A 19,899-nucleotide genomic window follows, 5' to 3' on the forward strand; every position below is an offset into this window, starting at 1 on the left:
AAAAGAATGAAAGAAAGGAAGAAAGACAGAGCAACAGAACAAAATGTATAATCCCCAATTGTCCTTTGATATGTGGTACAGTAGAAACAAAAAGGAAAACAAAAAAGTAATCTACATGTAGACACCCATATGTTTGTATTTCTGAAGACATTTCTATTGATGAAATAATAATTATTATTATGCGTATCATTGCAGTCTTGGCTAATCACCCAGTCATAATGCTCACTCAAGTTTCTGAGAGGAGACCAGGAACTCAATAATGTCATTTGTGTCATTTCAGAAGAATGACAGCCACATGAATCCTATTTCTCTAGGTGGGTGGTTATTAAAATGCTCTTCCACCTCATGGTTAGAATACAGTGAATGGAGAGAAGATCATCAGCTTGTGAGTATGTGTTGGTTTTGAGAAGAATCAGGAAACAGTTATATTGTGCTTGGACTTAGATTCCAAAATTGTCATGGGTGACTGAAGTCCTAGATTGACACAGGCTTTTGAATTCTGAAAGTTATCTTTTAGAAGAGTATTTATTTGTAATTGGTCCTAGTGTATAAGCCATCTGTTATGAACACATTTATGTCATTATGAAATTTATGTCATTTGTGAAATTTATGTTAAATTTAATATTGTCTGGCCTTAAGCCAGCCCCCCCCCACTCTGCTCCATCCTCCATTGCTGACACTACGGCCTCTTTACATAATCATTGTTTTGCCTGAAAGATCCCCATTTTTTATCTATCTTCTTTCTGCCTCAAGATCCGCCCTGCCTGCAGGGTATTGATTAATCACACCTGTTAAAACCTTTACTACAGTTGCAAAGGGAGTTTCTACCTTAGCTCACTCTTTCCTTTTCTCCATCCCCTTTCCTAGCCATTTCCTTTTCCAACTTGCCACTTCTGGTTATATTATATAAAAGTGTTGTCTCTGATCAAGAAAGACACATTGTGTTCCTGCTCTGCTGAGTTCCTGGTCTCTCTCCCGTCACTGAGTAAGCAGAAGTCCAGGTTGGCTCCGGTTGAGTTCTCTCCAACCCAGAGAGCACATGCCCGGGAAGAAACACCCTCATGCTAGCCCGGCATAATACTATGCATTTCACAGGGTTCTTAGGAGGATTGAGTGGCAAATGTACAGGACACTTTGTAAAAGCCCTGAATATTGGAGGGCCCAGGTGGTCATGCACCTGGCTGAGCACAAAGACTCAGGTGTCAGTCCCTGTACACCACCTATAAGAGGAAAGCTTTTCAGATACTGAAGCAGTATTTCAGGCATTTCTCTTTCCCTTTCCTTCTCTTTCTCCCCCATCCTCTCGGTTTTTGGCTGTCTCTAAGACATAAATACATATATACATACACATTTTAAAGTCATATATATTGGTAACCCTTATAAAAATAGCATATGTGTTTTATTGGATATTTTATTTACATAACTTAATATGAATTCAAATACCAAGAGTGAATCCTGTGGTGATCCTGAGCCCACCTTCTAATTATTTTTCTGGTAAATTACTTTTCTTTGTCAATTTTTTTGTATTTATTTATCTTCCCTTTTGTTGCCCTTGTTTTTTATTGTGGTAGTTATTATTGTTGTTGTTATTGATGTCATCATTATTGGATAGGACAGAGAGAAATGGAGGGTGGGGGAGGCAGAGAGGGGAGAGAAAGATAGACACCTGCAGACCTGCTTCACTGCCTGTGAGGCGACTCCTCTGCAGGTGGGGAGCTGGGATCTTGAACTGGGATCCTTATGCTGGTCCTTGCACTTTGCACCAGGTGTGCTTAACCCACTGTGCTACCACCTGACTCCAAGTATATTAATTATTATATTCTGCTTTTATCATGTCACACCTTCCTGATTCCAAAAAGTCATAAAATCTAACTAAAAAATGTTATCTTTCTTGAAGTAAGGTCATATTTATTTCATTTCTTTCACTGATTAGAATTGATATCCCATGGGATTAATGTTTTTTTTTTCTAGAGTCTAAGGACTCATAGTCCATATATAGTCCCTTTCCTAGTTTAGATAAGCATTTAATGCCTTGCAAAGCAGAGCCGCTTTGGAGTATCATCGAGGATTACTGTCAGTATTCAGTTGTAGGAGACTGGATTAATAGTGGCTTTTATGCAGTTTACATAACAAGCCTGCAGGTGATTGATTTCTGACTATCATTTCTTTGTATGTATATATATATATATATATATATATATATATATATATATATATAATCAAATTTCTGTTTTAAAATGAAGTTCTCTTTGCCATTTTCAGGTATTGGAAACTTTTTGTTGATCCTGGTTCCAAATACCCAACCTGTATTGAAGGAAGAAGGGGACTCGACTCAAGTGAGTCCCAGCCATTCTGCTCCCTTGTTTGTTCTCCTTTAATAGATCAAACTATTTCCAAAAGCCTCCAGAATATCTCCACTTTTATTCAGTTAGAAAAACAGAATCATCTGGCTATTTTAACTTGTGAGAATGCTCAGGAGGCAAAGGTGTGTCTTATATTCCCTACAATTTCTAGTCAGAAACAGGCATAAAAAGTAGTAAGTGGGATTCGGTCAGATATCTAGAAATACCTACCAATATCTTGTTGGTGTAATATCTTGTTGGTCAATAATCTTGTTGGTCAATATCTTGTTGGTGTAAATTGTCAGCAAGACTTTCACCAAGTTCTTTCTCCCTTCTGCTTCTGGCACTGAGTGTGTTTTACTGTCTAGGTTCACATTTTGGACTTGAAAGGAAAGCATCATCTCTTGGCACTGTGAAAATTTTGGTTGTCAGGCTAGTGATGCAGGACAGATGACCCAGGAACCAAGCTGGTGGTGGTGAGGTGGTTCAAATCTTTATTCATGTGAGCGCCTCAGAGTAGGGGGGTAGAACAGTATGTTAAGTGCACATGGCGCAAAGCACAAGGGCCAGCATACGGATCCCGGTCTGAGAGCCCCAGCAAATACAGAAGTGGCAAGTCAGAAATGGAAGTGGCTTGATAATACCATACATGGTTAGAAAAGGGGCAGAGAAAGGTATAGGGGGACTGGGAAAGGTAGGAACTTCCTTAGCAACTGTTGTGAGGGGTTTAACTGGTTGGATTAATAATACCCTACAGGCAGGGAGGGTCTTGAGGGTAGGAAAAGAATATATCAAATGATCAGAATAGGGAAGAGACCTTAAGTCATTTTTTAGACAAAGCATAACATTGATATGTAGATAATAACAGAGCGGCCATTGTATCAAGGGATGCAGGGTAAGCAGGGGAGCTGGCTTAATATTTTAAGGAATTCCAAGCCCCTGGAAGCAGAAAATTGCAAGGTCTCTGGAGACAAGGAGTAAGCTGACAGGGAGGTAAAAAACTGAGGTCCGTACGGCTCCCAAGCTCAGCCTCAGCAAGAGAGAGTCTGACAGGGAGATTCATTTTCAGTCCCCCAGTATTCAATGGGAAAAGACTCACCCAGCTCAGCCTGGTTCTTACAGTATTCCCAGCATTTGGACCTATAAACAGAGAATTGAGTTGACAAATTAATGTGATTTAAAGCTAGATGACCCATGCTATCTTCCATTAATGGTACATTGGGGTTTAGGTGTCAATATGTAAATTTTGTGTAAACACAAGCCCTTAGTCCAAGGAAGTGGGCATTGATCATCCCACAAACATGCAGGAAAGGAGTGACTGTTTTCTTTTCCGTTCTGAGGAGGTAGTTGGTCCGAATATCACAGCTTGAGTAACTCTGGCTTAGGACTTACAGTAAGTAGTGGTTTTATGGCACACAGCTCCTTGCATGGATTTTTCTAGATCCTACAACCCTCTCCTTCAGCTTGCAGCTCTTATTTGTATGGTGATGAGAAAGCTGGAGCTTCTTTTTCTATTGGGGATCATCATTGTTGTTACATATGTAAAATTTATCAGTTTTCTGCAAAATATTTCAACCTACAACCTAGGCCCTTCTCCACCATCATGCACCAGAACCTGAAAGCCCCCTGCTCCCCTCCACTCCAAGTCCTTTACTTTGGTGCAATATATCAAATCCAGGTCTGATTCTACCCTGTGCTTCTCATTTCTGTTCTTATTTCTTATTTTCTGTCCATGAGTGAGATCATCCCATATTCATCCTCTTTCTAGATTATCTCACTTCACGTGATTCCTTTAAGCTCCTTCCAAGATGAGGTGAAGAAGGTGAATTCATTCTTTTTTTTTTTTTTTTGCCTCCAGGGTTATCACCAGGGCCCAGTGCCAGCACTAAAAATCCACTGCTCCTGGAGGCTATTTTTTCTCATTTTGTCACCCTTGTTGTTATTGTTGTTATAGCTATTGTTGTTGCTGGATAGGACAGAGAAATCAAGAGAGGACGGAAAGATAGAGAAGAGGAGAGAAAGATAGACACCTGTAGACCTGCTCAGTCACTTGTGAAGCGTTCTCCCTGCAGGTGGGGAGCTGGGGGCTCAAATGCAGATCCTTACGCTGGTCTATGTGCTTTGCTTCATGTGCGCTTAACCCACTGTGCTACTGTCCAGCCCCCGAATTCATCATTCTTAACAGCTGGGTAGTATTCCATGGTGTAGATAGACCACAATTTCCTCAGCCACTCATTTATTGGACACCGAGGTTGCTTCCAGGTTTTGGCTCTTAGAAATTGTGTCGCTGTGAACATAGGTATGCACACATCTTTTTGGCTCCTTGTGTTTGGTTCCTTAGGATATATCCCCAGTAAAGGAATTGTAGGGTCATAGGGTAGGTGCACTTCTAGCCTCTGAGAGTTCTCCAGACTGCTCTCCACAGGTACTGGACTAATTTACATCCCCACCAGTAGTGCAGGAGGGTTCCTTTGTCTCCGCAATCTCTCCAGCATTTGCTGTTACTATCCTTTCTGATGTATGACATTCTCTCATTGTTGTTTTTATTTGTATTTCTCTGACAGTCAGTGACTTGGAACATTTATTTCATGTTTGTTGGCCTTTTGGGTCTCTTCTTTGGTGATTTTTGGTCATATCCTCTCAATTTTGGTATTTTTTTTCAGTTTGGTGAGTTTTTTATATATTTTGGTTGTTAACCTTTTAGTCAAGATATAGCATGCAAAGATCTTCTCCCATTGTATAAGGGTGGTGGTTTCTTTTGCCTTGCAGAAGCTTAGCTACTTATCTTCCCCACCCACTGCATATTTCAAGCTCTTATAGCCCAGGTCACATCTACCAAAGCATAGCCCCTGTTTTTTATTTGTTTGTCTTTCCTTTCGCCAGACTCCCTGTCATCTTACAAGATCTATCATAGAGACTTAGTTACAATCTCCTTTCCTTTCCAAAGACATTTTGGTTAATCTTTTATTACTTTGTAATTTAAATTCAACACAAACACTTTCTTTTCTGGTCCTTTCATTTTCTGTTGTTGTCTTTTCATTGTGTCCTAGTTTTATACCCTCCAAAGCTTCCCAGGATGATGTTCTGGTCTTTCATTTGTTTTATCTTTCTGTTTCAGAGATGAGAGGGATGGAGGATGATTTGTGAAAGTGAGTGCCTCTCCCCCACACCATTCTGTTCCCCCTTTATCTTGCTAAGTGCTGATCTGTGTAGAGCAAAATGCTGAGTCCTTGCCTTTTACTCTTATAACATGAACCTCCCTTTTATCTCCCCTTTAATAAGGGAAAATGTGCTTCTAAAGAATGCTAAGGGAATAAAGGGAACTGCCTCTTGGTGTCTGTTTTAGTGAAGCTGATGGCTACAGTGGCTTTAAAATGTTCTTGCATTTCTAGCTGGTTGCATATGTATTACCTAAAAGTCGCGGAGCTGTTCAGGGGCTATGGAAATAATCCATTACTTGCATGATCTATGAGTGTAATGGCAGAAGCTTCTTATTTGTGCTAGACCTTGCCTTCTCCTTAGAGTGGGCACATGGGTTAAATAGAAGCCTTCAACATCAAGGAGCTAACACCCCGTTCTAATTTTGTTGTGCTTCAGTAAAAATGCTTTCTTCCATTCTCTTTACCATCTTTAGATGTGTACTTAGTTTTGGCAAAGTGCAGATATGGAGTTCAAAGACACAAGGAATTAGGAAGATTAACTGGCTTTGAAGATCATAATTAGCACTTAGTTCAGTCTGATAACTTGAATACTGAGAGCACAAATGGTTTTCACTTAGATGCTCACTGATAAGTATCAGGGTTTAAAATATAAATCTGGGGATTTCCATGGTTTTGTTTTATTTAGGAAACATTGTTAGTCAAATAAATATGCACAAAATATACCAGGCATTTGCACTGTCTCTCTCTCTCTCTCTCTCTCTCTCTCTATATATATATATATATATATATATATATATATATATATATAATTTAATAATGATTAAGAAGATTTTAAAATAATAGGGTTATAATTCCATACAATTCTCATCACTAGATTTCTGTGTCCTATCCCCTCCTTCGGAAGTTTCCTATTCTTTATCCTTCTGGGAGTATGGACCAAAATTCTGTAAGAGATGCAGTGGGTTGGAGTTCTGGCTTCTGTAATTGCTTCTCCACTGAGCATGGGCATTGACAGGTGGATCCCTAACCCCAGATTGTTTCTATCTTTTCCTAGTACAGTAGCCTCTTTTGAGAGGTGGGGTTCTAGGAAACATTGGTGGGGTCATTTGCTCAGGGAAATCAGGGTAGAATCATAGTAACATCAGCCACTTGGTAGCTGAAAGGTGATAAGACATAAAGCAAGACAAAATTGTTTAATAAACAGGAACTCAAAGATAGGAATAGAGCTGTGAAATTAGGAATGGAGACATTGCTAAAGGAATCAGAGTAGGTCCACAGTAATGTAGATCATACAGTAGGGGAGGAGGAATAACTCTTATCAGAAAGAAACCTCATCTCTGAGTAACAGAAAGCCAAACAATTTTACCTTTCAAGGGTAGGCAACTGCATATAGAGAGGGCAATATCACAGTGTGTAGAGTAGGTAGAAGTTGGCTCTTGGTTGAGTAGGAATGCTGCTTTATCATGCTTTTTCAGTTTTTGTGTTCGGAATATGGTTTCCAGATCCCACCAGGGGGTGGAGAATTCCATTCATTAATGCTCAACCACTTTGGGCCAATCTGGATGATATAAACCCAAGCATTGGTTTCATTCAGGTTTTGGGGTTGCACCCCTAGTCAGACCAATAAAGGAAAATGTATTGGAGTAACTGACAAACGACTTGTGATAAGATTAGGTTTTTTTCTCCTGTCTTTCTTCTTCTACTGACCTTTCTCTTGGACTTATGAAAATGATTTTAATTGGGAAACAGTATTCAGAATCATTATTGTTATTCTTGGTCTCTATAATAGTTCCAGTATGACTCAGCTCATGTTTTACTTATCCACACTGCGAACTATGGATTGGGTTGGCTTCATAGAGTTTTATTATTCACAGCATTGTTAACGTAGTTGTTTTCTATCTCTCTCCATTTATTTACCCATCATCATATTTAAACCCATTTACAAGAAGAGTCATGTTCAGGCAAGGAGATACAAATAGGACTTAAAAGTAGTTAGGTTCTTATTTAATTTAATTTAATTTTTTTGACTTAAATACTTCTCTCTTCCTCAGTGACATTATATGTAGAATATGGACCACTGCTGTAATAACAACAGCAATAATAAAAATAATAACCTACAGGTTTGTTGAGATTAAACTTAGTGATAAGTTTAAAGTTCTTAGAACATGCAAAACTGGAATTTTCATGATAACTATTACTGCATGGTTATTATTTCATCTGTACTTAATTTCACATAGTGATGAGGAATTTGGAATATATAAAATATGAGATACTGGTTACTTTAGAAATCAGTGACTTTGAAATGCATGTTGGGGGCCAGGCGGTGGTACACTAGGTTAAGTGCACATTGGAATATACATGGGTTTGTAGAGAAGTAACTAATTTTTTAGCAGATCCATAGTGATAATTATTATTATTGTTATGTTGTTGTTGTTATTTTAATGAGAGAGAGAGAGATACAAAGAAAGAGAAAGACCAGAGCACTGTTAAGCTCTGGCTCATGGTGGTGCTAGGGATTGAACCTGGGGCCTCAGTGCTCCAGGCATAAAAGTCTTTTGCATAACGTTTATGCTATTTCATAAGACCCATATCAATTATTTGTAATTTTTAAATATTTATTTTCCCTTTTGTTGGCCTTTTTGTTTTTTCATTGTTAATGTAGTTATTGTTGTTACTGATGTCGTCATTGTTAGATAGGACAAAGAGAAATGGAAAGAGGAGGGGAAGACAGAGCGTGGGAGAGAAAGACAGATACCTGCAGACCTGTTTCACTGCCTGTGAAGTGACTCCCCTGTAGGAGAGAGCCGGGGGCTTGAACCGGGATCCTTATGCTGGTCTTTGAGCTTTGCACCATGTGTGCTTAAACTGATGCGCTACCACCTGACTCCCCCAATTATTTGTTCTTATCCTTACTTACTCTGGCTTCAGACGTGCTCTTTATTATGATGGCACAGAAGCATGGACATCAACTCTTTCAATGAACTTAAGTTCAATTTATGACTGAACAATCCCTTTATTTATCACTATTATTGCTGAATGTTGACTGGTGGAGGAAAGAAGACAATGTGCACAGTCAGACCTAGTACTTGCCATAGTGTGGCGTTGTTTGGTCATACAGGATAATTATGTAATATGTGACTCAGTTTCTTTCTTTGCTTAATGCTGTGATTTGGTTGGATAAATTCCCTTGTCCCTTCCAGGGGTTGGGGGGATGTTTAATTTGATGAACATTTTGTAACTTTTAGATACATAAAGATTATAAATCCTGTGGTCTGGGAGGTGGTGCATTGATAGGTCTTTGGACTTTCAAGCATGAGGTCCCGAGTTCGATTCCTGGCAGCACATGTGCCAGAGTGATGTCTGGTTCTTTCTCTCTCCTCCTATCTTTCTCATAAATAAAATAAAAATCTTTAAAAAATAAAGATGATAAATTTTGGGGGTCGGGCAGCAGTGCAGCGGGTTAAGCACAAGTGGCGCAAAGCATAAGGACCCACGTGAGGATTCGGGTTCCAGCCCCTGGCTCCCCACCTGCAGGAGCATCGCTTCGCTTCACAGGCAGTGAAGCAAGTCTGCAGGTGTCTATCTTTCTGTCCCCCTCTCTGTCTTCCCCTTCTCTCTCCATTTCTCTCTGTCCTATCCAACAAGGGTGACATCAACAACAATAGCAATAATCACTACAACAACAATAAAACAACAAGGGCAATAAAAAGGGAAAAAAGCACCCCTCAAAAGGTCTCACTAACTGTTAGCATTTATCACGATTACTTTCCATTTGGTGGATGAAGCAAAATCCAGACACTGAAACATAGATGTGCTCCAGCAACCTACTTATCTCTGGTTGAACCCATTTCTCAGCTAAGAGAATTGTTCTATGAAAAGTACCTTGGCCAACTCAAAGATTTAAACACTTGGGCTTCTTGTCACAAAGGCATAATCAGAGTTACTCTTCATTTTAGAAGCAAGCTTTTTTACTTAAAAGCTCTTAAGCAATTATCTTTACTTTCTCCTGTCTTAGAAGAGAATTATTTTCCTTTTCTGGTAGCTGTCTAGACTCACTTCAGTACCTACCCCCAACTTTTGCAGTTAGGACATTTGTATTCTCAACCTAACCTTACCAACTGTATCTCTTGAGATAAATAATTTACCCCTCTTTGAAATAAGATTCCTACCCCATTGATCTTCTATAATAATTTATTGCCTCATTTATGAGAGTGAGTGGCGGTAGCTAGAACTCGAACACATCTTTGGCACCTGTTGTTCTACCGTACTGTATATTGGGCTAAAAGGATTCCTTCTTCATTTCTCTGGATGAAGACCGAAAAGTAGAGAGATAGAAAGATAATGAAAGAGATCGCATAACCAAAGCTTGTCCCTTGTGGCTCTCTGCAAAATATATTTAAATATTCACATGACATAGTCAGTATTTATATGGAACACATAATGAAATAGAGCAAGGACTACAATGTCTTTAATATGCTACTTTTACAAGTTCAGTTCTGTCATTTATTCTACATCCTTGTGGTTTTCCAGGTTAATTGAGAAAAGGAATAAAAGTATATGAATGAAATATCAGAAGATGAAGATCACAAGGGACCATTTTAGAGACTATTTAAACTTTTAAGAATGGGAAATGAGGCACAGAAATTATGAACTTATTTGATAAGACAGAGATAAATTGAGAGGAAAGGGGGAATGAGAGAGAGAGAGACAGACAGACACTGGTATCTGTAGTACTGCTTTAACTTCCATGAAGTCCCCTTCTACAGGTGGTAGTCTTGGGCGTGAACCCAGGGCCTTGCACATAGAAATACGTGTCCTTACCTGGTGTTCCACCACCTCCTCCCTTGGCTTTATCCTTATCCTTGTTTGCAAGTCACAATCCTGGCCAATCACAGTCCCTTGAATACCTTTTGGAACCGATAGAGTCCCTCATTTTAGACCCCCACAATGTGTTCTTGAGAGACATTGAACAAAGTACAGTTGAATGAGTTGAGTAGACAGCAGCTAAATGTCTTTTTTAAAAATTTATTTATAAAAAGGAAACACTGACTAAAACCATAGGATAAGGGCTGGGGAAGCCGGGCTCCAGGACACATTGGTGGGGTTGTCTGCCCAGGGAAGTCTGGTTGGCATTATGTTAGCAACCTGAACCCAGTGGCTGAAGAAAGAGTTAACATATAAAGCAAAACAAATTGTTGACTAATCATGAACCTAAAGGCTGGGATATTTCATAAGAAGAGTTGGGGGGGGGCGTGTCTCCATTTTGTAGATAGCTAGTAGGCCTATTTTAGTTATATTCCAAAGGGCCCATGACTATACTAGTTTTTTTTTTCCCCCTGATCCTGGTATCTGATATGCAGGTGGATCTAAGTTATTGTCTGGGAAGATGATGTCATGGCTGGAAAAAGGACCAGAAAGTTGGATCAGGGAAGAGAGTACCTCCCAAATATGGGAAAGGTGTATAAATATTGTTGACTGTAAACCCCATCGCTTTGATGTGATCTGGGGCTCATATTTAGCTCAGCAGCCTATGTGACCTCTGCATTTCTGTAGATCTGAGCTCACATTCTGTGGTCATGAGTAGGAACATCCCAAGCTGCCCCAATTTCAGTACCCATCTTCCTCAGGTGGAAGATAGAGTATGTTGTCCAGCCTCCCTTTGTAGAATGGAACATTCTCTACTGTTGTTGATCCATGTTGAGGGCAAGGTCCTATGGGGGCACACAGAGGGGCCTATTGTGTTGTTCCTGATAGAGATGACCAGTAACAATGGAGATAGGGATTTGAGGTCTATGCCCATCATGTCTGTTTGGGAATCTCAGGACTCCCCAACTAGGGCCCCAACTGATGGGGACAAAATGTCTTTTTATTCATTATACTGCAAGTTCTGTTCTTTCATTGTTTTCATCACCAGGACTTTACTGCGCCAGGCAAACCTTTTCAGATAGAAAGAGACAGAGACGGAGGAATAGAGGGAAAGTGTTGCTCAGTGTAGGGGTGTGTGTGTGTGTATGTGTGTGTGTGTGTGTGTGTGTGTTGAGGGAGTGGGAGCAGGCCCATGTATCCTGGAGGAATAATTACAGAAGCCAGATCCTACCTTCTGTACCCCAAAAGGATTTTGGTCCATATTCCCAGAGGGGGATACTTGTTAATAAAAAATGACTAGAGGGCTCTGAACACCAATTCCTTCAGGATCTGGAGAGAGAGGAGGAAAAAAGGTTAGTCATTTAGAAGTAGTAGTAGGTGTAGCTGTGACTTAAAGTGGAAGAGAAGGCAGGACCATAGAAAAAGAATTGAAAAAAACAGATAGACAGACAGTTATATATTTACAGAAATAATAGTCAATCCTTATCTGTGACCTTGGGAGATCACTGCAGTTTCCAGTGGAGAGAATGGAGACAGAATTCTAGTGATAGGAACGGTGTGGAATTATACTCCTCTTACTTTGTAATTTTGTAAATCACTAATAAAAATAAAAAAATAAATTCTGCCTTTGCCCTTTTACAGTGATTGATCTTCATTTGGACAATGACTGTCTCTCAAGAGTTTTCTCTCTCGGGAGTCAGGCGGTAGCGCAGCGGGTTAAGTACAGGTGGCGCCAAACAGGTCTGCAGGTGTCTTTCTCTCCTTTTCTCTGTCTTCCCCTCCTCTCTCCATTTCTTTTTACATATTTTCTTTTCTTTTCTTTTCTTTTTACCTCCAGGGTTATTGCTGGGCTCGGTGCCTGCACCATGAATCCACTGCTCCTGGAGGCCATTTTTTCCCCCTTTTGTTGCCCTTGTTGTAGCCTCGTTGTGGTTATTATTATTGCCATTGTTGACGCTATTCGTTGTTGGATAGGACAGAGAGATGGAGAGAGGAGGGGAAGACAGAGAGGGGGAGATAAAGATAGGCACCTGCAGACCCGCTTCACCGCCTGTGAAGCGACTCCCCTGCAGGTGGGGAGCCGGGGACTCGAACCGGGATCCTTACGCCGGTCCCTGCGCTTTGTGCCACATGCGCTTAACCCACTGCGCCACCGCCCGACCCCCTCCTCTCTCCATTTCTCTCTGTCCTATCCAACAACAATGACATCGATAATAACTGCAACAATAAAACAACAAGGGCAACAAAAGGGAATAAATAAATAAATATAATATTTTTTTAAAAAGAGTTTTCTCTCTTATTTCTCTTTTCTTCTCCCAAACTGTCCTGACATCCAACAGCTCTAACCTCAGTCCTTTTCAAATTCCTGCCTTATGTATCCAACCTCTTTCAAAGTGTATAGATTAGACCAAGATGCTGATTAAGCTCAGTAAATGACATCTCTGCAGTTGTCCCCCAAAGCAAGGCTCTTTTACCTCTGCCAATGTGAGAAGAGTCAGGAGGGAGGTTTGTGGTGGAGAATGTGCTCTGTGATAACTGACTGCTACTCGTGCTCTTTGTCTCCCATGTCTTCCATGTCTTGATAAAACCTGAGTATTCCCTGATATGTGGTAGATGTCTTCCTTTTGTTGTTTTATTGTTGCTGTTTTCTATTTATTTTTCTCTCTTTCCCTCTCTGGATTTCTTGTTCTATATGCCAATTCCCAGTGTCTTAAACAATACTTGTACTTTCATGATTGCAGAAAATACTTGATCAATGAATTAATTTAATAAGTGATTTTTTAAATTTTTAGTAGTGATTTAGTAATGATTAACAATATTGTAAGATAACAGGGGTACAATGCCATACAGTTTCCACCACCAGATCTTCGTGTCTCCTCCCCTCCATTGGAAGCTTTCCTATTCTTTATCCCTCTGGGAGTATGGGCCAACATTCTTTTTGAGGTGCAGAAGGTGGAAGATCTGGCTTCTGTAATTGCTTCTCTGCTGGAGATGGACATTGTCAGGTGGAGCCACACTCCTGGCTTGTTTCTATCTTTCCCTGATGGGATAAGGCTCTGGGGAGGTGAGACTTCTGGGACACATTGATGAAGTCATCTGCCCAAGGAAGTCAGGATGAAATCATAGTTGCATCTTCAACTTGCTGTCTAAAAGGCTATATGATGTAAAGCAGGACAAATTATTTAATAAACAGGAACCCAAAGGCAGGAATAGAGTAGATGAAATTAGACGTCTTTGTGTGGGAAGAAGGTAGGAAGTCTATTTTAAGTATATTCTAAGGGATCTATGTCTTTAGTAATTTTTGCCTGAGCCTGATAGCTAACATTCAGGTGGACTAAAAATATTGTCTAGGAAGATGATGTCAGAGTTTAGAATAGGGCTAGAAAGCTGGATTAGGGCTGCAGGTAGCTCTCAAACATGAGGAAAGTGTATAAATACCATTATCTGCTTACCCCATTGATATGACCTAAGGACTCATGTAAATAAGTGATTCTTAAAGATGTCTCAGATAAACTAACTAGCAGTTTTCCTTGTGTACCTTAAGCATTTCAGGTTGGACAGAAGATTATAGACCAAAGGCTCTTTTAGCTTGCTCCCCCAGCCCCTGACTCACTTTTGTTCTGTGTGGTAAAAGCCTAGAGCCTAAGTGAATTCTGACATTGCTGTCTCTATGAATTTAGCTTACTTTAGCTGACTCCTTTTCTGGAGAACTTCTTTGGGATTAATTTGACCTAGTATAATAATGAAAAAACAAAAGTTATTTGATTCAGATAGATTCTAATTCATAGTGATCGCTGACTAAATCAGGAATGCTATTTTTTTTTTTCTCTTCTGTTATTTGGGATTGACAAAAATCAGCTTCATCCAGATGTGATGATAAGTGTAGTTTTTTATTTCCTGGAATTGTAACAAAGCCTGAGCTCCAGTGCCCCCACTAACTAGTCTGAAAATACCTGAGTCTGCCAGGATATAGAACCTAGTGGGATCGTTATAGTCTGCTTCACACAAGCCTTAGAAAGTGTTCTGAGTCATCACTGGGAGAAGTTACCGTCTGGTTGTAATCAAGCAACTTAATTAAAGGTAAGCGATCCTCAAAGTAAGCCACGAGGCTATGCAGATGTGTTCTCCAGAGAATCATCGGCTCATCCTTTCATATTTGTTCATGGCATTGTATTAAAATCGATCCGTTTCCCAAACGCCATTGCTATTCTTTCATCATCCAATTACAGACCCAGCTTCAGCGCATCAGCCCATCCCTTGGGAGCAGGAACTCTCCTACACAGAGAGACTCTTTGACACAATGTGCTTTGCTTGGAATTGATTACTGGTGGGACTCGGCCTGTTGATGACCTATTACTTTTTACAGTTTGCTTTCTGTGGAGTGTTAGGCAGAGTGTTCGGGCTTTCCTCCAAAATCTTTTTGATTGATTCTATGCCTCTTTTTCTTCTCTCCCCCTCTCTTTTATCTGTATTTTATTTTACATTGTGTTTGGTTGTGGAGTCTAGGTGGTGATAAGACAGTGGGAAAAATACATCAAATCTAGGCCTGAAACATGGAACCTGAGCTCCAGTGACACACATCATAAGACACTTGAAAACAGTTGCTCTTTTTTTATATACTAATTACTCTGTCCTCACACTATTCTCCCTTCCATTTAAGATTACATCTTCTTCTAATGCTGTGGGGGCTTATGTATAGAGCATTTCCTGTAGGATTGAAGACTATACTGGTGGCCATTTAAATAGCTCACTCTATAGTGGACTGCACTGCCCATGTGTGTGACCCAGGTTTGAACCCAGCCCCTGCTGTATCAGAGGAAGCTTTCATGCTGTGTTCTCTTTCACTCTTTCTCTCCCTCCCTGACTCTTTATCTCTGTGTCTCTCTTTCTGAAAAAGTCATCTTGGTGTAGTGAAGTCTTGGTGATGATAAAAAAAGAAAGAAAGAGAGAAAGAAAGAAAGAAAGAAAGAAAGAAAGAAAGAAAGAAAGAGAGAAAGAAAGAGCCAGGCTGTTGTTTGTGCTTCAAGGGAGGACTGTTGAGTTTACATGGTGCCACATGAAATGTGTGTGGGATTTGTGACAAAGTTCATCCATCCCTCATGGCACCATATACGTGGTCCTGTTTGGACATTTAACTCTTAAGCCTCATTTATTGCCCCCTGTGACTGCAAACTTCTCATACTAAGCACACGAGACCACTGGGAAATGACCACTGATCATGTGACAGTACATTGTAACCTGGAAGAATAGCATCTTTGTGCTGCCTCTCAACAGAGATTTCTATGGATACCAGCACCGGAAACTTTGCTTGGTAAAGCTTGCCATGGATAAATGAAGGCCTTCAATGGCCAGGAAACAATCTAATTTCCTTGAAGTTAATTGAGATCTGTGTTTTGTAAAGACTCATAATCTGGTGAGAGATGCCCTGAGTCGCACTAATGTGATGACCCACTTGTTTTCTCAGGTAGCAATTATCAAGTGGAAGTCACATCTGTCACTGTTAACCTGTATGCACAGTGACCTCTTCTGCCCTACTCACAAAGTCCCCATGGCAATAAAAGGAGAAGATGGTCATCCCATTGAAAGGAGCAAATGCTAATAAGCAAAATGTAGTCACCAAGAATCTTCACTATTATTTTTGCTACATTTATCAACCAAGATCTATATTTGTTGGGTGTTGCTCTGTACCAGACACCAGATTAGAGAAAGTTTTAACAACAACAAAGAAGAGAGACAGACAGAGAGAGAGAGAGAGAGGGAGAGAGAGATCAGCTCTAGCATTTATGGTGTCAGGCCCTTGTGGCCTCAGACACGCAATGCAGTTCTCTAATAGGCAGAACTATCTCTCCAGTTCTCTTCTACTCTCTTGATTATCTCCATATAAAACATCATAATTTAAAATAATAACATTCTTGCTATTCGGTATGGTGAATAATTAATAAAAGGTTCAAGAAAGCTGATATTTTATTTCTGTTGATTCTATAGTCATACCTGAAAACTAGAATGTGTTCAGTAGCCAACACTTTGGCTAGTTTAAGTGTACTCAATTCTCAGTCTCCTATGATTAGCAGTTAAGTATATATACTCAATTCTCAGTCTCCAATGATTAGCCTCGTTAAAGTATTTGTCCCCCCCCCCCAGAAATCTGAACCTTTCTAAAACTAGTATTTTTTGGTCCGATAACAAATTACTAGATATTTAGATTCCTCATCTACTTTTTACATTTGAAGCCCAAGGTGGTGTGCATACGCTACAGTTAAGTTTTATATTTCATATTATATTATTTCATACAGTTATAATATCTGATGGTTCCAACATCTGCATCATTTTGGAGCTTATTTTATTTGGAGAAGAGATCACACATCTGTATTTATTCTCATATTTAAAAAATTTGGGACATTATTCTAGATATTGTGAATGCTTGATTATAGAGATTAGAGAGTTTATAGTATCTTCCAGTGAGTGTTTTTATGTAGATGTTTTTGATGTAGTTATAGCTCTCTGCTGGTTTAGTGTAGAGGGCTATTGCTTGGTCCAACATAAACTATAAGCTCTGCCTTTTGGACAGAAGTTCAAACCTCAGTTCAGTTCTTGGATTTTCTTAGTCCATGACTTTGGCATCTACATAAAACATGCCTGGCTGGCTAGTGGTCAGCCAGAAATCTGAGCAGATTGAATATACAGAATATTCTGTTCTGTGTCTGTATTTAATTTCTCCTTTACTTTATGGAGAGTGCAACTATTCAATTTGGTCCTATGATCCTTTAGAATAAATTACTATTAATATTCTATAGGTGTGGCACCTCACCTGTCTAGTACAGTACACACACACACACACACACACACACACACACACACACACACACTTAGCAATATGATAAGAGGAATGTATCTGGAAGTTTATTCCTGCATTTAGAAGGAGTCAGGATTTGGCTTGTATTTGAACCTATTCAAATGTTCCTCCCTTTTCCTCTCTGTGATATATACTTCTCTACTCTAAGCTGTGTTTTTGCTTATTTCCAAGAACTCATAGAGATTTACCAGGATTTGGGTCCTCAATTAGGTGGTACAGTGTCTTCTTCCAGACAAGAGGTATGAAATTCTTGGAACTTCTTCTTACTTGAGAACTCTTTGCATAATAATAAAAAATGAAGTTATAGTTAAACTTTGCATTTAAATGGTTTCTTATTCTTAGGATGCCAAAGTGCTTCACAAACATGGATTACTAGACAGCTTTCTGATGAATTACAAAGAACAGATTTTCTAGACAAAGAAGGTGACTGACTTTTGTGCTTTTGGTTCTTTCTTTATATCTCTCTTTTTTTTTTCCTTTGGCAATTGAGTGAATTGAGTTATGATTAAATTCTTTACTTTAGTCAATTCCTGAATTTCTAAGAAAAGGTTTGTTCAGTATGAGCACACCAATCAAATCAACAAGTTGTATTGCTTTTCACAATGATAATAGTAATAAAGTGGTTGATTCATGAATACTGTTGTTCATGTAAGAGTATTTCTACTGGGGTTGGACACTGGTATACCTAGATGAGCACATACATTACCATGAGCAAGGACCCGGGTTTAAGCCCTCGCCCCATCTGCAGGAGGGGTGCATCACAAGGCGTGAAGCTGATCTGTAGGTGACTGACTGTCTTTCTCTCTCCCTCTCTATATTCTTATCCGCTCTTAGTTTCTCTCTTCCCTATCAAATCAGAAAGAAAAGAGGGGGCGGCCACTAGGAGCAGTGAATTCATAATACTTGCACTGAACCACTGTGGTAATCCTATTGGCAATTCAAAATAAAGCAAAATAAAGAGTATTTGCAGGGTGGGGATATAGAATAATAGTTATTCAAAAAGACTTTCATGCTAGAGGCAACAAAGGCCCCGGGTTTAGTCCCCATTACCACCAGAGTGTCACTGATTAAAAAAAAAAAAGTGGGGGAAATAGCATAATGGTTATGCAAACAGACTCTCATGCGTGAGGCTCCAAAGTCACAGGTTAAATCTCCCACACCACCTTAAGCCAGAGCAGAGCAGTGCTCTGGTGTTTCTCTCTGTATCTCTCTCTGTCTGCATCTCTCTCAAAAATAAAACAAATAAAATATTTTAAAAAAAGGAAAAAAATTGTGTCAGGCACTCGGTTTAAAGTGCATCCTTTCTCCAGTGTTTCTGAAGGTCCGACTTGTCTCCTTAAGGCTTTCCTTTGCTCACTTAATTTCCATTTTGTTCACAGAATTGTTTGTGATACCAATATTCCCATCTGTTCCTCAGTGTCTTACTCCATGAGGAGCATGTGGATATAGTGAAATGCAGATAAGACTTCCTCATGTACTTCCCAGAGGGCTGCCATCAGGGTATATAGTTCACTGTCAGAACCAGCAGGTAGTTTGACCCAATTCATTTTGGGCACATTTTTGCAAATATTTATATGGATTCAGTCACTTCTCCATGGATATTGATGTTAATATTTTTCTGATATATAAAAAGAGAGTGCAGGGCTATTTTCCAAGAGATGGAAGATGTGTCCATGTAAGTATAGTTTTTTCATCAATCCTGATGAAACATCTTGATCCTATCACATCACATCATAGCCAACGAATCCCTCTCTTTGTGACTCTAGATTCTCTCACTCTTATATACCCAAAGGCATTGCGTATGCCCTCTGCTGCCAAGGTGCCCAACTGACACGTCTGGAAGAAACATTCAATTAAATGCTCCCTGCATCTTATACTGAATAAAGATGAAGGTCTCCATCACCACAACTTTTACAACACTAGTATTACAAGTGGGACTTTACTTGTCTTCTCACACTGGAGTCACAAGTAGTGTAGTCCAGAGGTCAGATATGAAGGAATTCAGAAAACTGAAATAGCACTAGTCCACAGGCAACACACACAGGGTGATTTCCAAATCTTTTCTGAATCTAGACTCATGACTTTCAACTAGATGCTTGAAGCAGTTTACTTTTATTCCACTGGGAAGTAAGATTAGAAATGGAACCTAAAATTATTAAACAAAGGGTGACATGATCAATCATGTGCTTTAGAAAGATAATTTTGGGAGTTGGGCAGTAGCGCAGCAGGTTAGTGCACGTGGCACAAAGCGGGATAAGGATCCTGGTTTGAGCCCCCCGGCTCCCCACCTGCAGGGGAGTCACTTCACAAGTGGTGAAGCAGGTCTGCAGATGTCTGTCTTTCTCTCCCCCTCTTTCCATTTCTCTCTGTCCTATCCAAGAACGCTGACATCAATAACAATAACTACAACAATAAAACAACAAGGGCAAACAAAAGGGAATAAATAAATAAATATTAAAAAAAGAAAGATAATTTTGAGAGCAGATGACAGGCCATCTAGTGACAAAGACTGTCTTTTTTGAATCATTTGTATGTATTTATTTTGTAACTTTTTATTATATCCCTAGTTCTCATAAGACAAATAAGAACTTGTGAAATTATACTACCTGTTGCCCCAGAAAACCATCCATTATAACAGTAGCTATTGTCAGAAGGAAAGGTATTTACTATAATACAA

At 39.6% G+C, this 19,899-nt stretch overlaps 1 protein-coding gene across 3 annotated transcripts in view; it reads left to right on the plus strand.

Annotated features, from left to right (window-relative positions):
* Positions 1 to 19,899, plus strand: part of FAM135B (family with sequence similarity 135 member B) — a 348,640-nt gene that overhangs the window by 42,994 nt on the left and 285,747 nt on the right. Inside the window, exon 2 of one of the 3 annotated variants that reach the window (XM_060201007.1) lies at positions 2,263 to 2,336. The exons of the other annotated variants lie outside the window; for them this stretch is intronic. The gene's annotated coding sequence lies outside the window, so the exon portion shown is untranslated. The remainder of the gene's footprint in view (positions 1 to 2,262; positions 2,337 to 19,899) is intronic. 3 annotated transcript variants of the gene reach the window in all.

This window comes from Erinaceus europaeus, chromosome 1, assembly GCF_950295315.1.
Source record: "Erinaceus europaeus chromosome 1, mEriEur2.1, whole genome shotgun sequence".
Taxonomy (NCBI): domain Eukaryota; kingdom Metazoa; phylum Chordata; class Mammalia; order Eulipotyphla; family Erinaceidae; genus Erinaceus; species Erinaceus europaeus.